At 35.3% G+C, this 17036-nt stretch overlaps 1 pseudogene; it reads right to left on the bottom strand.

The window, feature by feature from the left end:
- Window positions 1–5020: 5020 nt before the first annotated feature.
- Window positions 5021–16230, bottom strand: LOC113178019 (transcription initiation factor TFIID subunit 9B-like; annotated as a pseudogene).
- Window positions 16231–17036: the final 806 nt, after the last annotated feature.

The raw sequence follows: 17036 nt of genomic DNA on the forward strand, positions 1-17036 counted from the left end.
AACTAGCACATGACTGTCTCTGACTCCTCTGCTGACAGGTGCACCATCTGGTGGTCACACTGTGATCTGGATTGCCCTGATCTTCTAGGGTGTGAGCTACTCAGGAGTGTGATTTTCCATATTCCCAGGGATCCAATTATCTCCCCTGTCCTTATAATTCTGCCCCCATGACCTTCATTGGACTGGAATTTCTAAGAATTTAGAGTCTACCTAACAAAAGCCCACTCCAGCTCTCTCTTGCCAGTCTCTCTTGTAGTTTCTCGCTCTCCCATTTGGAGAGCTTGAGGCCAAGGGCAGAGAGGAGCCATCCCAGAGCTTAGTTTAATGGTAAATTGTGTGTCTGTGTTTTATTTCTAATACCTTGGGAATTTCCCCCTAGTGACCTTTAGTTAGCTGTCTGTGCTGGACGCAGATGGCACCTTAGTATAGCTATATTAATAATTCATAAATTAGAATTAAAGCAAAAAGCATTACTGAGTAAAGAAATTGATTACTTAAAAAAAAGTAAAATGAACACTAAAAAGATTAAATGATCCATATATATCCTCTTGATGACATTAAAATAAAGCAGCCTGAAAGACAAAAAGTATAATCATGATATAGGAATACATACAATAGTCATTGTTTTCAGATAACTTGTTATAAATAACTATAAAAATTTAGCAAGGGTACTGGATATAGACAATACATCTACATAGCAAAAATAAAAGAAATTTTTAAAAACTCTGTATTACAATTTTTTTAAATTATTCAATTTATTTATTTGTTCCAATTTACTATACACGACAGCAGAATGCATTTCAATTCACAGTACACACATGGAGCACAATTTTTCATTTCTCTGGTTGTACACAAAGTGAGTCACATCATTCATGTCTTCATACATACATGTGCCTAGGGTAATGATGTCTGTGTCATTGCACCATCTTTCCTACACCTATGCACTCTCCCTTCCATTGCCTTCCTTCCCCATTACCCTATCCAAAGTTCCCCCTACCCCCATTATGGGTCAGCATCCACTTATCAGAGAAAACATTTGGCCTTTGGTTTTTGGAGATTGGCTCTCCTCACTTCGCATGATATACTCCAACTCCATCCATTTATTTGCAAATGCCATTATTTTATTCTCTTTTATGCTTTACAAATATTAACCAAGTATTAATACCTATAATTAACTCAATATTAACAAATAGTTCATATCAACAATAATTATAATTGTTCTAAGAATTATCACAAAGTATAAAAGGAGATATCCAATTATATGCCCAGAGGACTTTACAAACTTGATAGGCAAGTGACAAGAAAAAAGGGAAAAATAAAGAGGTTTATTAGTTGTCAACTAAATGAAAACTAACATAATGGGTTGTTATTACTGCTCATAAGACTGACTAATTTTGAAAAAAAATCTTGGTAGCAAGTGTTCAGGAGATACTGAGATGACAGGACCCCTTTCATTTACAGGGAAGAAATAAAGACTGGGAAAACAAAAAAAAATAAGTTTTTTAATGTATCTATTAAATTACAGCATAGGTATGGTTATGACCCAGCAATCTCACATTTATATGAAATGAATTCATATGAGCACCAAAAACTACAGATTTATCTTTGAAACTCTAAAATGGAGGAACAATATAAATTTACATCAGCAATATAATGTAGCTTTAAAATTAGCATATTGAGGACTGGGGATATAGCTCAGTTGGTAGAGTGCTGGCTTCCCATGCACAAGACCCAGGTTCAATCCCCAGCACAACAACAACAACAATAACAACAACAACAAAAGTTGCATATCAAGGCAGTGAAACAAATACACAATTAAATTGAAATAAATGACAATCTCGCCATAGAGAATGACATAAATGTAGGTCTAAAGGAAGATGGCTCACAAATAAGAACATATTATCACTTCAAATCCCAAGAGATTACTACATGAGAAAAGTAATCAGAAAAAATAATAATAATTTTTCTAGAAGGAGGAGGGGTAGTGACTGGGAAGTCATTCAGAAGTTTCCTCTGAAGTGGAAGAATCATAGGTGATAAATACATGGAGGTTTTCTTGCTAAATTACTGATGAATGTAAATTTTATTAATAGCCTTAGAACAAATACATTAACAATAATTCCTGATGGTTATATAGCATTTTACAATTTTGAAAGAACATTCACATACATAATTAAACCATCACAAAATCCCTGTGAGGTAGGCAGGGTAGGTGTTATTTTTCTTTTACTAAGGAGAACAAAGTTCAGAGGTGAAGCAGGGTCATACTTGGCAAATAATGGAGCCAGGACTAGAACTTAGGCCTTCTGACATGCTGCCTCCCTAAGAACATTCAAGTAATGATGTCCACACTATATAATGATTTTTTTTTTCTCCTATAATGTTGATTAGATCCATTTTTTATAAGTTTTCCTATCACCTTTCTCTAATATCCTTGAACATTCAAACTGATAAGACATTTCTTCCCTGCTTCTGGGCTATTTCTTAGATGTATCTAGCACCATTCTAACAGGAAATTTATGATTAAGTTTTAAGGATCCTTGGCTACACATGCTTAGACTATGACATGAAGATTTACTTCAAAAATTTCTTCCTACATATTCCCATGCTGTTTATATCAAACTAAAACCAAACAGGTTTGTTTTTATTCTTAAGAGATTTGCAATCTATAAGACATTTAGGTGTATAAATGCAAAACATGGGAAGCTGTTTGGCAACATTACTGGGAAACCTACCCAGAGTATACCTGTGGGGACAAGTGCATGAAGTACTGCATACATGGCATAGGTTAAGGGTGTCTGAGTGGCAAACTACTTACCCTGTAGGCATAGCCCTGTGTGGGAGTCCCTGTGCTTGCTCCACAGCCCACTCCGCAATTGGTAGCTGCAAGGACAGTTAGCAGAAATTGCATTGGTGGCTGCTGGTAATTTGCTTAGCTATGCCTGAGTATATACATGGTAACTGTACAATAAAATCAGACCTGCTACCTGCTTGGTCTCTGGAGGTCTTGAATAGCTACTTCACAGCCACACTCTTCTCTACCCTCTTCTGTGGACATCCTCGCTGGATGAGAGGGAGACCATGCATACCTAAATGAAAGTCACAAGACACTTATTTGTGTTCCTTGACCTTAAAACAGGAAGAGAATCACTATATTCTACTTCCAAATTTGAAGCCATCTCATGTGTGAAATCCTTAGCAATAAGCTAGAAAAAAATGATCTGAATTATACCAATAGAAGGACTCAAGCAGTAGTGAACAAATCATATATATATGTGGTATGAAGGCAAGGGATAAAACCCATCTGATCTAAAATGAAGTGAAAAATGCAAAATAGAAGGTTCAAGTAAACTAGAGAACATCAAGCATGTACAGCATATTTTAAAAACATGAAAATGACACCTGTATTATCAGGCACCAGGGCTGGAACTGGCTCAGTGGTAGAGCGCCCACCTCACATGTGAGGCACTAGGTTCAATGCTCACCATTGCATAAAAATAAATAAGGACATTGTGTTCAACTACAAATAAAAAAATATTAAAAAGAAATTATCACCCAAACCACAAATGACCCAATCAACAAATAGGCCAAGAAACTGAACAGACACTTCTCAGAAGAAGATATACACTCAATTAACAAATATATAAAAAATTGTTCAACAACTCGAACAATTAGAGAAATGCACATCAAAATTACTCTAACATTTCATCTCACTCCATTCAGAATGGGAGTTATTAAGAATACAAGCAACAATAAGTGTTGGCAAGATGTGGAGGAAAAGACACATTCATACATGCTGGTGGAACTGCAAACTGGTGTAACCAATCTGAAAAACAGTATGGAGATTCCTTAGAAAACTTAGAATGGAACCATCATTTGACTCAGCTATCCCACTCCTTGGATTATACTCCAAAGACTTAAAAACAGCATACTACAGTGATGAAGCCACATCAATGTTTATAGCAATACAATTCACAATAGCTAAATTGTGGAACCAACCTAGAAGCCCTTAAATAGATCAATGGATAAAGAAACTGTGGAGTATATATTCACAATGGAATATTACTCAGCATTAAAATCATGACATTTGCAGGTAAATGGATGAAGTTGGAGAATATCATGCTAAGTGAAGTAAGCCAATCCCCAAAAATCAAAGGCCAAATATTTTCTGATAGTGGATGCTGATCCATAATGGGGTGTGGGGAGCAGGAAGCATGGAAGGAAAGGTGAAACTTTGGATAGGAAAAATGGGAGGGAGACAATGGGAGGGGGAATGGGAGTAGGGATGATGGTGGAATGAGATGGACATCATTATCCTAGGTACCTGTATAAAGACACAAATGGTGTGACTTTGTGTACAAACAGAGAAATGAAAAACTGTGCTCCATTTGTGTACTATGAACTGAAATGAATTCTGCTGTCAAGTATAACAAATTAGAATAAATAATTAATTACTTTTTAAAAAAAGAGCAATAGGGATAAATTTAAGCCTGTGGGGGTGAGTACAGAATGAATGGGATTTAGAGAGGGATTTAGGGTGGGAAGTTAGGGAAAACCAAGAAAAAATTTAAATACAGTCAACAATAAAAAAAATTAGTGACAATAAATGTGACTATTTTATCTTTCCAAACAAAGTACAACTTTAAATGTAGGTTAGAAATTAAAGATTAGTCCACAGATTGGGCTGTAGAAACTGAAATGTAAGTGCTACTGTCAGTAATTGATGGCTGAAAACTGTTTCAAAAATAGAGTTACTGTGGTAGGACTAAACATTAATGAAACTCTTAAGAAACAAATACTTAACTTTTGTACTTGAAGCCTAATTGAAAAACATTTGTGCTCTTATTTCAAAAAATCTACCAGTTTGAACTAATGTGAAAAAATAAGAGTACAAGCAACAATAAGTATTGCAGCTACATTTTTCTACTAAAAAAGTTAAGATCTAGAATGTTCTAACACAGTATATCAGCTCTAAACCAACTACACACTTTTTAAATGAATGTAGACTAGAGTATCCCCCTTACATAGTATCATTGTCATCATTATTTAATGTTTTCTCTTCAGTGGGTTTGATTCATTGCCTGTGTTCTGTAATGAAAGCATGTTGGTGGTAACAAGAATATTTTTGGGCTCAGTCATTGAAGGATTAATCGGAACATTTTGAACTACAGTTGTTGAAGGAACTTGCTTGGCAGTAGTGGAACGAGAAGGTGGAATCTGCACTGTAAATCTTTGGCCTGTGGCTAACACTGGAGTTGGTCTTTGGCTTGTGGCTAACACTGGAGTTGCAACTTTATTTGAGACAGACACTGTTTATGGTGCTGCTGCTTCAGATTGAATCCAGGCTTAATCATCTATAAGCTGGGTATCCTTGGGCAAATTCTTTTGTACCTCTGTTTTCTCATATATGGTAGGAGTATTAGTAGGTCTGGTACCAACAGTACCGACACTTAACCATGGAACTAGTCTTCCATGGTTAGGCCCCTTTTCAATTAAGGACTTCAGTCTGTAGTTCGGAGCTCTTAAGCAGTATCTATCAGGTAGCAACCTAGGTCCTGAATATGGCTTATTCAGTGGCAAAGGTGTTTTGGTTTTTTTTTTTTTTTTTTTTGCCTTGCAATATACAGTAATTAGAATACTAAATGTCTTAGTTCCTCTCAAATTGAGCTCACAGACATGTGATTTGAAGGTATATTTTATATTTTGGGGCTTTACAGAAAAAGACCCTTCAGAAAATCTGTTGTTGGAACATGGTTGAGGATACTAGGGGGCAGTAGTGCTCATTATTCTCAGGTATGGGATATCTGCCAATATGAGACACTGCCTTTAGAACTTAGTCCAAAAATAACAATCCCTTTCCTAAAGAAAGCCATTCTCCCTTTTATTCCAAATGAACACTCTAAAACAAATTACAATCTCTTTTATCTGCTAGGAATCTCTAAGACAAATTAGGAGTTTAACTATGTAGGTCACTGCATCATTCATTTTGATACATATTTTTCCCTCAATTTGACCTTCCAGTGAATCAGTTTTTCCGTCTATTTGATTTTTCTTTTCTACATCATCATTATTTCACTGGAGTGATTTCTTTGTGTAGTTTTCCTAAATCCTTTGTGGAATAAAACAATGTGAATTAAATTGACCTTGATGTATCACGGCTACCTTCATCTCTCATTTGTGATTATCTAGAATAGACTTGAAATTTTCCAATTCTTTTCTGTTTGGTAAAATGATTTAACAAAAACAAAAACCAATCTTGTAGGAATTTTAATTGTCACAGCTTTAAAAATATATAAAAAATCTTTATCAAATGTCACTAACTTCTAAGAAAATAGAGACTATATTTAGAATTTTAGAAATTGTTTCTTTGTTGAAACTTAATAGTACTTTTCACATGCTTCACCTAAAGGTCATATCACTCTATTTCACATCTGGCTTTTTAATAATTACCTACAAAGTAGAGTAGAAATTATTTTATCTCCTAATATGACAGTTCTGGGTCTTCCAGGAGTCATTTCCCATTGCTGCATAATTCTTACAACATTCACAATTCAATCTCTGATGAAGGATCAATTGATAACCCCAAGTAACACAATAAACTTAGGACTCTCAAGTTCTATCAGAATATTTTTGTACTGTTTATTTTTGTTCTCATAGTTCTTTCTGAAGACAATAGAAGTGGAATTAACCCAGAACGTACATGTCTAACTCATGATCTCCAAGTCCACATTAGGCTGGGAAAGCAAAGGTGTCAACTAGTAAAAATGAGAGTGGCTAAATCCAGATTAACCCTAAAGCACTTCAACTTCCACCAAATGAATGCCTCTTGTCTAAGTTAAAAAATTTCCAGAGATTGCCAATGGGAGCTGAGGTATTTCTCCTTGTTTGGATCAGTGGGGCATGAGTTCTGGAGCCTCCTTGTTTGCTTCTCCTGACAATGACCACTTATGCCCTCAAGCCATGTGGAAGCCATCCTAGGGACAGCAGGTATAAGCTACTAAAAGTTTAGGGAGCACATTTCTAATCCAGTGTTGCTAGGTACCAAGAAGCCTGACTTCCTAGATCAATTAGTGCTACAGCATTTGATAATTCCAATCTGTGTTCCTCAGCTTTGTGTTTCCACTTAATACAAAAGATACCTTTGTTAGAGTGGGCAAAAATATCCGCTCCCATCAGTGTCAGATTTTGGACATGAGTCACAAAGTATAACTGGACATAAGTCCATAAAAGTCTTACAGAGATCAATATATCTATCATTGCTCCTTATGGTTCCTGTCCTTCTTTTGAGGACTCTGTCACAAATTCTGCTTTGGAGAAGTTAACACTAGTCTACCTGAGAACTTCACATTGTCTTATTCTCAAATAAACATCTCTTCTTTTCACAACACTGTATGACCCTGAGGACAGTCTGAAAATCTCAAATCTCAGTCCTATGTAAAGGTGAGCTGCTCCCATGACCATATAGTCATCCTCATAGATATATGGAGAGTCCTCATAAGCATCTAACCAAATCATGCTGTTTAGATATGAACATGGAACATTACAAAAGCTTCATTCATTTTGAGACTCCTCCCTCATACTAATAAATCAAAAGACAGAAATCCCATTTTATACAATGGAAATTATGAACAATTATTGCTTAATCTTCTGCAGATACAGCGTTTTGTGAGAGTAGGTATTGTAGGAACATTACCAAAGTGACTGCTATAAAAGAGACATAGAGAAAAGACAGAAAAATTAACTTCCTGTAGTCATTGCTTCATTACTTAAAACAAAATCTAGTGACTTTAAACCAATTGATTATTTTCACTATCCACTGAGTCAACTGTATGATGCTTCTGCTGATGTGGCAGAAGCTCACTCATGTAGCTGCATTTACCTGGTAGGTTAGCTGGGGGCAATGTATTTTGATATTTAAAATGCACCATATGCCTGTAGGGTTAAATCACTCCCTGTGGGCTTTTATCATCCAGACTTCTAGACCTGGCTTCTTCATATAGTAACAGAAGCAGTCTAAGGAGCCCAGCTTCACAATCCTTTATGTCCCACTGATTAAAACCAGTCAAATGGAATGGGATCTACAGAAAAGTGTATCTGGGAAGATGTGATTCCTTGCAGGCCATTAATGTAGCAATCTACCATGGCAGCTCCCTACTAGGGCTGTTACTTAAAATCCTCTTAAAATCCTTCTAACACTTGAGTGCTGGTATTCTTTAACAAATTATCTTTTCTACTGACTCCATAACTTATCTTTTTAAGAGCTAAAGTAGTGTACAATCAGTGTCTTGAAAAATTCTGCTCTATATGTGTAATATGAAATGAATGGCATTCTGCCATCATGTATAAAAATTAGAATGTATAAAATTTTAAAAAGAGCTAAAGTATTTTTATGGGTGTTCTAAGCTCATACTAGTCCAACATATCAGTGGACTCAAAAGTATTTTGAAATTTAAAATGCAACATATGCCACAGCAAATGCTCACTGCTCACTACTAAATTCTTAAAGCTCTTCAGGAAGGAATAAAAATTCCTTTGAATGTAAGTGCAAAAGCCTTTAAATATACCAGGGCCAAGTAGTTCCCCCACCAGGAAGAAATGTATAATTCTGCCATTGTTGTCACACAGTCATGCTTCTGAGGCACTTTGCACTTCTAATCAACTCTGAATGTATTATCAAACAAAATGTTCAAATTTCTTAAGAGTTAGAAAAAGAACCACTATTTTCTGGTTTCTATACCATTTGTATACCATCTTCTGGTTTTTATACTATTTCCATCAGCAAGACAAGAAGATGCCCAAAAGTATACATATATTAACAATCTGGACACCAGTCAACAGTATGAACAAAACAGCAAACATCACCAAAGAAAAGGTAAGGAGGAAAGAAATGCCTAACTTTATTCCACTTTACAAGGTGCTACTATTTATAAAATACTCTGATAATTTATGGAGCAGTTGAATAGGTAAAATAATAATAATTGAACTGTTAAAGGCATTGACTATACCTCTTGTGATTAGTTTTAGTATATACCTTTTCTTCCATCATTTTTTAAAAACATCAATTCCAGTTCAAGTTTGTAAGTTGTTGTGAAAATGAATGTGATTTGGAAAAATGTGTGTGCCTATGCAACTAGAGGTGTGGTCAAACTGTGATCATCAGGTGGGTCACTTTGGACTAAGGAGTTTAGAGCTATGACCAAGGCTAGCACCTTTTACTATAAAAAAGTCAGAGTAGCCCTCTGAACAATTATGCTGATGCCAAACAAGATGCTGCTCTGTGAATAGGTGGCAAAATGCTTCAGAGCTTTTCCATCAGGGTAGTCAAATGTAGAACTTCACTCATGCACAGAAGATGATTTTTTGTTGTTGTTAAATTAGGACAATAAAATCAATTGACCATAAAACAAATAAACAAAAATTAGGCCAATAGCAGAGTTATTTTTAGGTTACTTATTTCAGTTTTTCATCTTAATGGGCTGGTATACAAAATAGAACAGAAAATGTACCATATGCTACAGTAAATGCTCAAATCCTTATAGCTCTCATGAAAATAAATGATCTTTATCTTAAGTTTTCCATTCAAAGGAAACTAAACCCAAAAATATTCTGACATATTTATCAGTTAACAGAAAATAAAAATATCTACATATTATTGTTAAAACACAACATTTTATCTCTTTTGCTAAAAAAATGTGGTAACAAAAGAGCTAAAATGAGAATGAAGGCATGGCTAACAATTGCGATTAAAAGTCAATATATAAAGAAAGCAGCATTTCTAATTCCACAGTGATGAATAGTTCTGAATTTCATAAAGTTACAAGTTTTAGATGACTCATCTACTTACTTTATAATAAAATCAATATAAACTCTTCCAAACGGTCTCAATACTGTAAAGAGATAAACTTTCAAAACTTCCTTTTTGGGTGGAGGGAAGGGGAACGGGCATAGAGGTAGAAAATATGGTGGAATGAGATGGACATCATTACCCTAAGTATATGTAAAGACATGAATGGTCAAAACCAGAAATATGAAAAATTGTATATACAACTTTATATACAACCAGAGATATGAAAAATTGTGCTCTATATGTGTAATATGAATTGCAATGCATTCTGTTGTCATATGTAACAAATTAGAACAAGAAACAAATTTTAAAAACAACTTCCTTTATTATTTCAACATGCTACATTCTAATTTAATGTCTAATTATATTTTAGAAAACTAAGGTAATCTTGTTATTTATACTATTGGGAAAATTATAAAGATGAGACAGAATGCATGACATTAAGAATGTGTATATGCACAAAAGACATGATCTTGTAATAAAAAATATTGATTTATAAAAACAATAAATGTGCTTAAATTAATTAATATTTTAAAATGCCATTATACAGCAAAACATTCACTATTTTTTGTGATGTCCTGCTTTCCCTGAAGGAAACAAAAAATGTGACAAATACTTGGTGTCCATCCCACTAGGGCACAGTTGGCATTTAGGGTGAGAAATACAGAGTGCTTATTTCCTCAAATTAAAAAATAAAAAAAGGCAAACAAGTAAAATATCAAAACTTGTGGTATTCTCTTGCAGTTTATTAAATTCTAAATTGTGAGTATCACATGTTACATGTACAGGCCTATCTTTTCTCTGAGGATAAGGCAGACCAATATTGTTAGCTACAGTTCATCATTCTATGTAATATAGATTTAACAGATGAAAAGAAGCAATATGTAAAATATTTTTAACTAACCTACACATTTATGAGAAAATTAATTTTCAAATAACATTGGTCTACTAAGAAACTCTAGAAAAGAAAACTTTAACATAAAACCTCAATTTCTAAAGAAATTCTGTACAAAAGGTTAAATTAATTTTATGTTCTAACATTTGAAAATGCACTTCAATATTCTTCATTTTTTATAGAGTCCTAAACATACTTATTTAAAATCCATCCTTTACAAACTAATTTGGTTTAACAGTGGGTAAGAACAATAATTTAGGTTGAATATTAAGCTAGATACAAAAATAGTTTCTTGAATTTTAAAGAAATCACAGTATCTTGCAAGAAAAAAAGGTCTTAAGAAAAGGAAAAAAGCTAAAACACTGGCTGCTCTTGGGGGGAAATGTTCTTGAACTGGAAAAAAGGAATAAACATATTTTTACACATTCAGGAATTCAACACACTTTGTGCTAGACATGTGGCTTGCTTTTGAACAGAAGTTCATCTCTAGATGGTAATTAACACTTTTCAAGTCAACTTATTTGAATGGGACCATGTCTGAAGGAAACAAACAAAAATAGAGGCTATGTCATCAAGATCAGCATGACAGTGCTAAGTTTTTATTAAACATTCAACCAGGTTCATACCTAACTTTTCCTTTTTAGTCATGTAAAAAGTATGGCAAGTCTATGGAAATAACTTAAAGGCAGCAAAATACACTGACATTATTGACAGGTGATGTGACTATGTTTAAGTGGTTTGGTTTTAGTTTTATCTTTCTCTAGTTTCTAAATTCATATTTAAATTACTTAACACCCATTTTTATTATCTACTTAAGAATTTTTACTGAAGATTACCTCTAAGTAAGTATGATGGAATCATAAGCTTCTACAGTTAATGAACAGATATTTGTAGGGCTAGATCAGACTTTGAAGAAAAGTTCATTACAGAATTGATGTATTGGTTAAACTCATTCATTCCTCCCAGACAAAATGAAGCCCTCCCCATGACACAATACCATATAACAATATCATAAAAGAAGAGTTACTATGCTCACACAGTAACCACTTTTTAAAAATAAGCTTTTTATGATAGGATCACTAACATATGCTCCCAACAGCAGTGACCTAAAGAATATATATTACTTGCCAAACCTTTCTTCCACAGAGCACATTATCTCCTCAGTAAATAATTATTTCCAGACAAATGGGAAATGGAATTGGACTTCTTTGACTAAATTATCCCATATATTTTTCTAGCACTGAAGAAGAGGAAAGACATGAGTGTAAAAATGTCTTTAAAATGTTCTTCCTTAGTGCTTCGTTACTGTCTGAATGCTGTAAGAAAGATTCTAACTTTTCAACCTAACTTTCCTAGTGTGAATGTGTAAAGTGGTGATCATAACAGATAGAATAGTGTATTAATGACAACAGGGGAGCTCTGTGAGGAGCTCACACCATAGAATAAAATGGTCTGGGCCATTTAGACAGAAGGGAGAAGAATGCAATTTCAGTAGAAACTACAAATTAATTAGTCTTATTTATATTAAAAAAAAGAAGAAAATTACTTTACTTCAGAACCAGAAAAATTGGCTTCCTATATTTAAAACATACCCAAGTTAAGAATAAAATTCCCACCTTAGTTTTTTACAGGTTTCTGTAGAGGTCCTCAGAAGAGAGCCTTGATATAAATTACCAAAGATATGTACTTAAAAGATGTGAAATCATTCCATCCAAAGCCATTAATGGAAGGCAGGAAAGGTACTAACAGGAGTCAAAATGATGTTCAGGAAGGAGGACTCTTATATTTATTATATGAAAATTTTAATAAAACATATTGCTCCAGGAAATATGATTTTATTGTAATGACTGGGTTATTAATCTAAAAACATCATATTAAGCAAATTGAGGTTTACAACTTTTGATAAAAAATAAAAGAAAATGCTGCAAAGCTAAGACAAAAATCTTAAAATAAAGCGGGGCAATATCTAGTTTTGCCACATCTAATAGCTTCATAACTTCATGAAAAAACCCCTTGTACCTTCACTTGTAAATACCACAAACAAAATTAAAAATTAAGTTTCATGTTTCAAGTTTCCAAGGATCTACTGGTTCAGGCAGAGACAACATTTGACTTCTGGGCATATTCACAAAGTCACACTTTCCTCCTAAGAATGTTCCTGGTTCAGTTTTTTGTAACTTACCTGCCTGACCAAAGGGAGCAAGAAATGGGGAATATGATGTATGTGCTTCAGGTGAATTGCTTATTTCCCTTTCTTCTAGCTTCTTGGAATTTGCAAGGTCAGATATGAAGATGCTCTTATAAAAATGGGTTGCTCCATCCTAGAGTACCAACCAAGGCAGTCTAATTTTTAAGATGAAAAACATATATAAGACTAAGCCATCACACAAATAAAAACATCTCCACAGGAAAAAGGGGGTTAATCTGGAAAAAGAAAGCCATAAGATCCATAGTTAAACTGAATTGTGAGCATCTACTTGCTAGCAGGTACTATGTGGAATGATTACAAATATTCTTTTTTGTTGTTATTGTTTTTGATGAACCTTTATTTTATTCATTTACTTATATGTAGTACTGAGGACCAAACCAGTGCCTCACACATGCTAGGCAAGTACTCTACCAATGAGTCACAAACACAGCCCATATTTTTTAAATCATAAAAACTACTATGATGCAGATATTTTCATCTATATTTTACTGATGAGAAAAGTAGGTTAAGAGATTAAATAAGGCACCCTAGGTCATGCAGCCAAAATGTGACTTACTCAGGATTCATTCTCCATTGATCTGATGCCAAGCCTCTTTCCACACTATCAACTCCACATCTCCATTAACTAATACCACTGTTTGGCTTCTACCTGTGGGCCAACACTGCAAAGAACTGCAAAAGAGAAGGAAGTCATTGTCTTTACACTCCAGGTAGTTAATATCTAAGAGGCATTCGGAAGAGTCAGATGCCCATTTCACCAGGGGCAGTATGGTATATCAGAAGTACACTGGATAGAGAGAATAATAATTCACTTACTCTGGGTTTTGCTATTTATTAGTCATAAATAATAATTTTATTATTTTCAATCTCTCTTTCTTTGTTTTATTCTAAAGAATCTAATTGTAATCTCTACTTTACATAGTTTGGTTCCTATGCATGAAATCAAATATTTCTATTACCTGTAGAGACACAGGGGAAGACATGAGAATCAGTATTTTGTGTTTTCCCAAATTAGTCTTAAAAATAGCAAAATTAACAGAGTGAATTTTTCACATATTTAAATTTTATTCAAGATATTTTCTCAATAGCATCATCTGTAACATTTTATAAAATTACCAAATTAAAACATATTAGTACTCTTTATTTGAATAAATGCTTTTATTTTCTAGTAATAACACATAATTTCTTCAACCAATACTATGTTTACCTTGGTTTGTCATAATTTACTTAGATATTATTCATGGGAGAGTGGAACTGCTGCATCAAAGTGCACACTAAATTTCTGGATGTGGTGGTACATACCTGTTCTCCCAGCAGCTAGGGAGGCTGAGGCAGGAGGATGTTCGAAGCCAGCTTCAGCAAATTACCAAGGCTGTCAGCAACTTAACAGGACCCTGTCTTGAAACAAAATAAATAAATAAATAAAAAGGGCTGTGGATATTGCTCAGTGGTTAAGCACCCCTGGATTCAATCCCTGGTACCAAAAAAGAAAAAAATATACTAAATTCACTTTGACTATTGCACACTGAAATTTAAGAACTAACAAAGTGATTAAGTTTTGTTGTTGGAAAATGTGATTAAGACAAGGATATGTGTAGTTCTTTATGGAAAAGAAGTCTACAAAATGTATATATTAATAGTTTTTCAATTAAATCCTTCTTAAATTTGAATCTCCTTTGCCATCAAACAGTATTTTCACCTCTAGTTGTATTTCCTCATCTTCCATTAACATATTTGACTCTGAGGAAAACCTTAATAGTTCAATAGCCAAACATAGGTTAGCAGCCCTCATACCTGAGGAAATTTGGTCTTCTTGGACTTTTTGTTATTTATATCATACAAATATTGCAATTAATGGAATGAAACCACAGCCTTGTCTGTATTTCCTCAGACAGTCAAGCCCCAACTCATATATACTTCATTTCTTATTGTCCTAACTCTAAAAGAGAGTAGACTGTATTTTTCATAAATGCTTTATAGAAAAAATCCTTCTCTTTTGAAAGCCTTCAGACTATGACATTGATAAAGTACCATGTGAAACAGCATAAAATAATTTTCATTCAACAGAGTGGCAACCACTTTAGCCAATGAACCAAAACTTTAAAGACTCAGAAATTAAAAATGCATATATTTCAGAAAATATTATTATTTCACAAGTAAGAGCAAAATTATAAAATAGAAGCATGTCCTCTGAGCCTTAAAATGATAATGACATTCACATCTTTAAGCACATTTTATTTAGTCAATGAAAATTCAAAATGAATTCAAAGGGGAGAAATACAGGCTGGATATTATGGGTTAGTTTAGAATCAAAAATCACAAATTGCTTATTCAAGATATTTAATGTGGCAACATAAATGATTAAAAATACAAGTGAAAAAAGAAATGATGATGTTTGATTTACAGCTCTCAAAACAAAATATATTACATTATTCCTACATTAGACTTCCTGTCAAAAAGAGAGAGAGAGAGAGAGATGTGTTTTGAAGAAAAAAAAGGGAGAGAGGGAGAGAGAATGTGTGTGGGTGTCCCACAGTTAACTGCCTGGCTGGGGTTGTGGTTTTGCCCATAGCAAGGAAGAAAGAACATCATGAAAAATAACTGGACTCTCAGTCTTAGTCTTTTTATGGATCTCCCCTATCTCCTCCAGCTAACTCTGTGTAATCTACAAAATATACATCAAACTTAAGAACAGAAACATTACCCCAGAAAGACTCTATGAGGTTGGTTTTGCTCTTCAAAAAATATAAAAAAAGAAATACCAGAATCCATAAATGGAAAAAAAACCACCAAAAAAACTACCTAAAGAGCCACCCTAGGTAAATACAGTTGAAAATCCTCCTTACTCAAAGGTACACAATAAAATCAAGTAAAATGGCCTTGCTGACTGGTTGAGAGAGAGCCTGGTTGTGCTCAGCTTTCAGATGTCGCATTGCAGGTGCTCACTCACCTGTGTCCTGAAGGTGGCTGGGACAGAGTGGGGTGCAGGAGATGCAATGCCCCAGAGTGGGGGCAAGAAAACTTACCACGACCAAGGACAAGGCTGGCAGCATCCCAGAAGGTGGCACCCGGTTCCCAGGCAGAGGATCCCAAACAACATGCCCACGCGCGAGTCCCACAGCTACTCCTGGGAGATGGATGCGCACCAGGATAGGGGGTGGAGGAAGCCATAGCCCACTGGTGTGCCACATAAATAGCCTTGGCGGGGCTCTGGCTGACTGCGGGTGGCTCTGTGCTGGAGTCTGGGCAAAGCAGCAGTTGCAGAGCTTCTGGCACCAGCATGTGTAGTGCTTTCTTGGAAGCTCTGAGTTCTGGATGTCTCTGGCTACCACTCCCCTCACCAGGATCTGCAAGCTTGTGTGTACCTACATTCTAGCGAGAATGTGCAGGCACCCTGGCTGATGCTGTTGTTAATGCAAACTGCACACACACCATGCAGGTGCCCCCTCCTTTCCAAGGGGTGCAGCTAGGGGAGACAAAACTTGTTTGTTTTGTCTTACTTTATGCTGTTACTGTAGTCCTTGTTCTTGATCCTAAACTTGGTTAGGAAGTAGCCAATTAAGATGACTGTCTCTCCATTCCACCTATCTCCCATCATTCCCCAACTTCAAAGGAGAGGAAAATGCAGGGCAGAATATTGTTTGGATTGGCAGTGGAGCCTCCAGACTGTCGTGGGGTCCACATGCAATGTAAATAACTTACTGGAGAACTTGTTTGTTCTGCACCCTATCTTCCCCCACCCCCACACTTCTGCCCACTTTCTTCTGCTTCCTCCTGCTTTATCCTGTTGGCAAGTCAAGGAAATGGGGTGAGGAAGAATGGGAGAACAAAACCACATGCTGTTTTGGCAAAGCCAAGTTGTGTCTGCTGCTTCTTGGCAGTCCCAAAAGTAGGTTCTTTTAGCAGATGAAGCTGCTGGCAAATGAAACAGGGGATTCCACCTGAAGTGCAGAAAGCTTGGACGGGATTCAAAGCCCTTGGTGGCAGTTAAAGTACAAGGGAGTCAGAAAGGAAGACCTGAGGGTGCCTTGAAACACTGGTCTTTATTTGCATGGTGTGCACCTCTAGAGCCTGGGGTGGAGACAGGC

Source organism: Urocitellus parryii, chromosome 2 (genome assembly GCF_045843805.1).
Source record: "Urocitellus parryii isolate mUroPar1 chromosome 2, mUroPar1.hap1, whole genome shotgun sequence".
Taxonomy (NCBI): domain Eukaryota; kingdom Metazoa; phylum Chordata; class Mammalia; order Rodentia; family Sciuridae; genus Urocitellus; species Urocitellus parryii.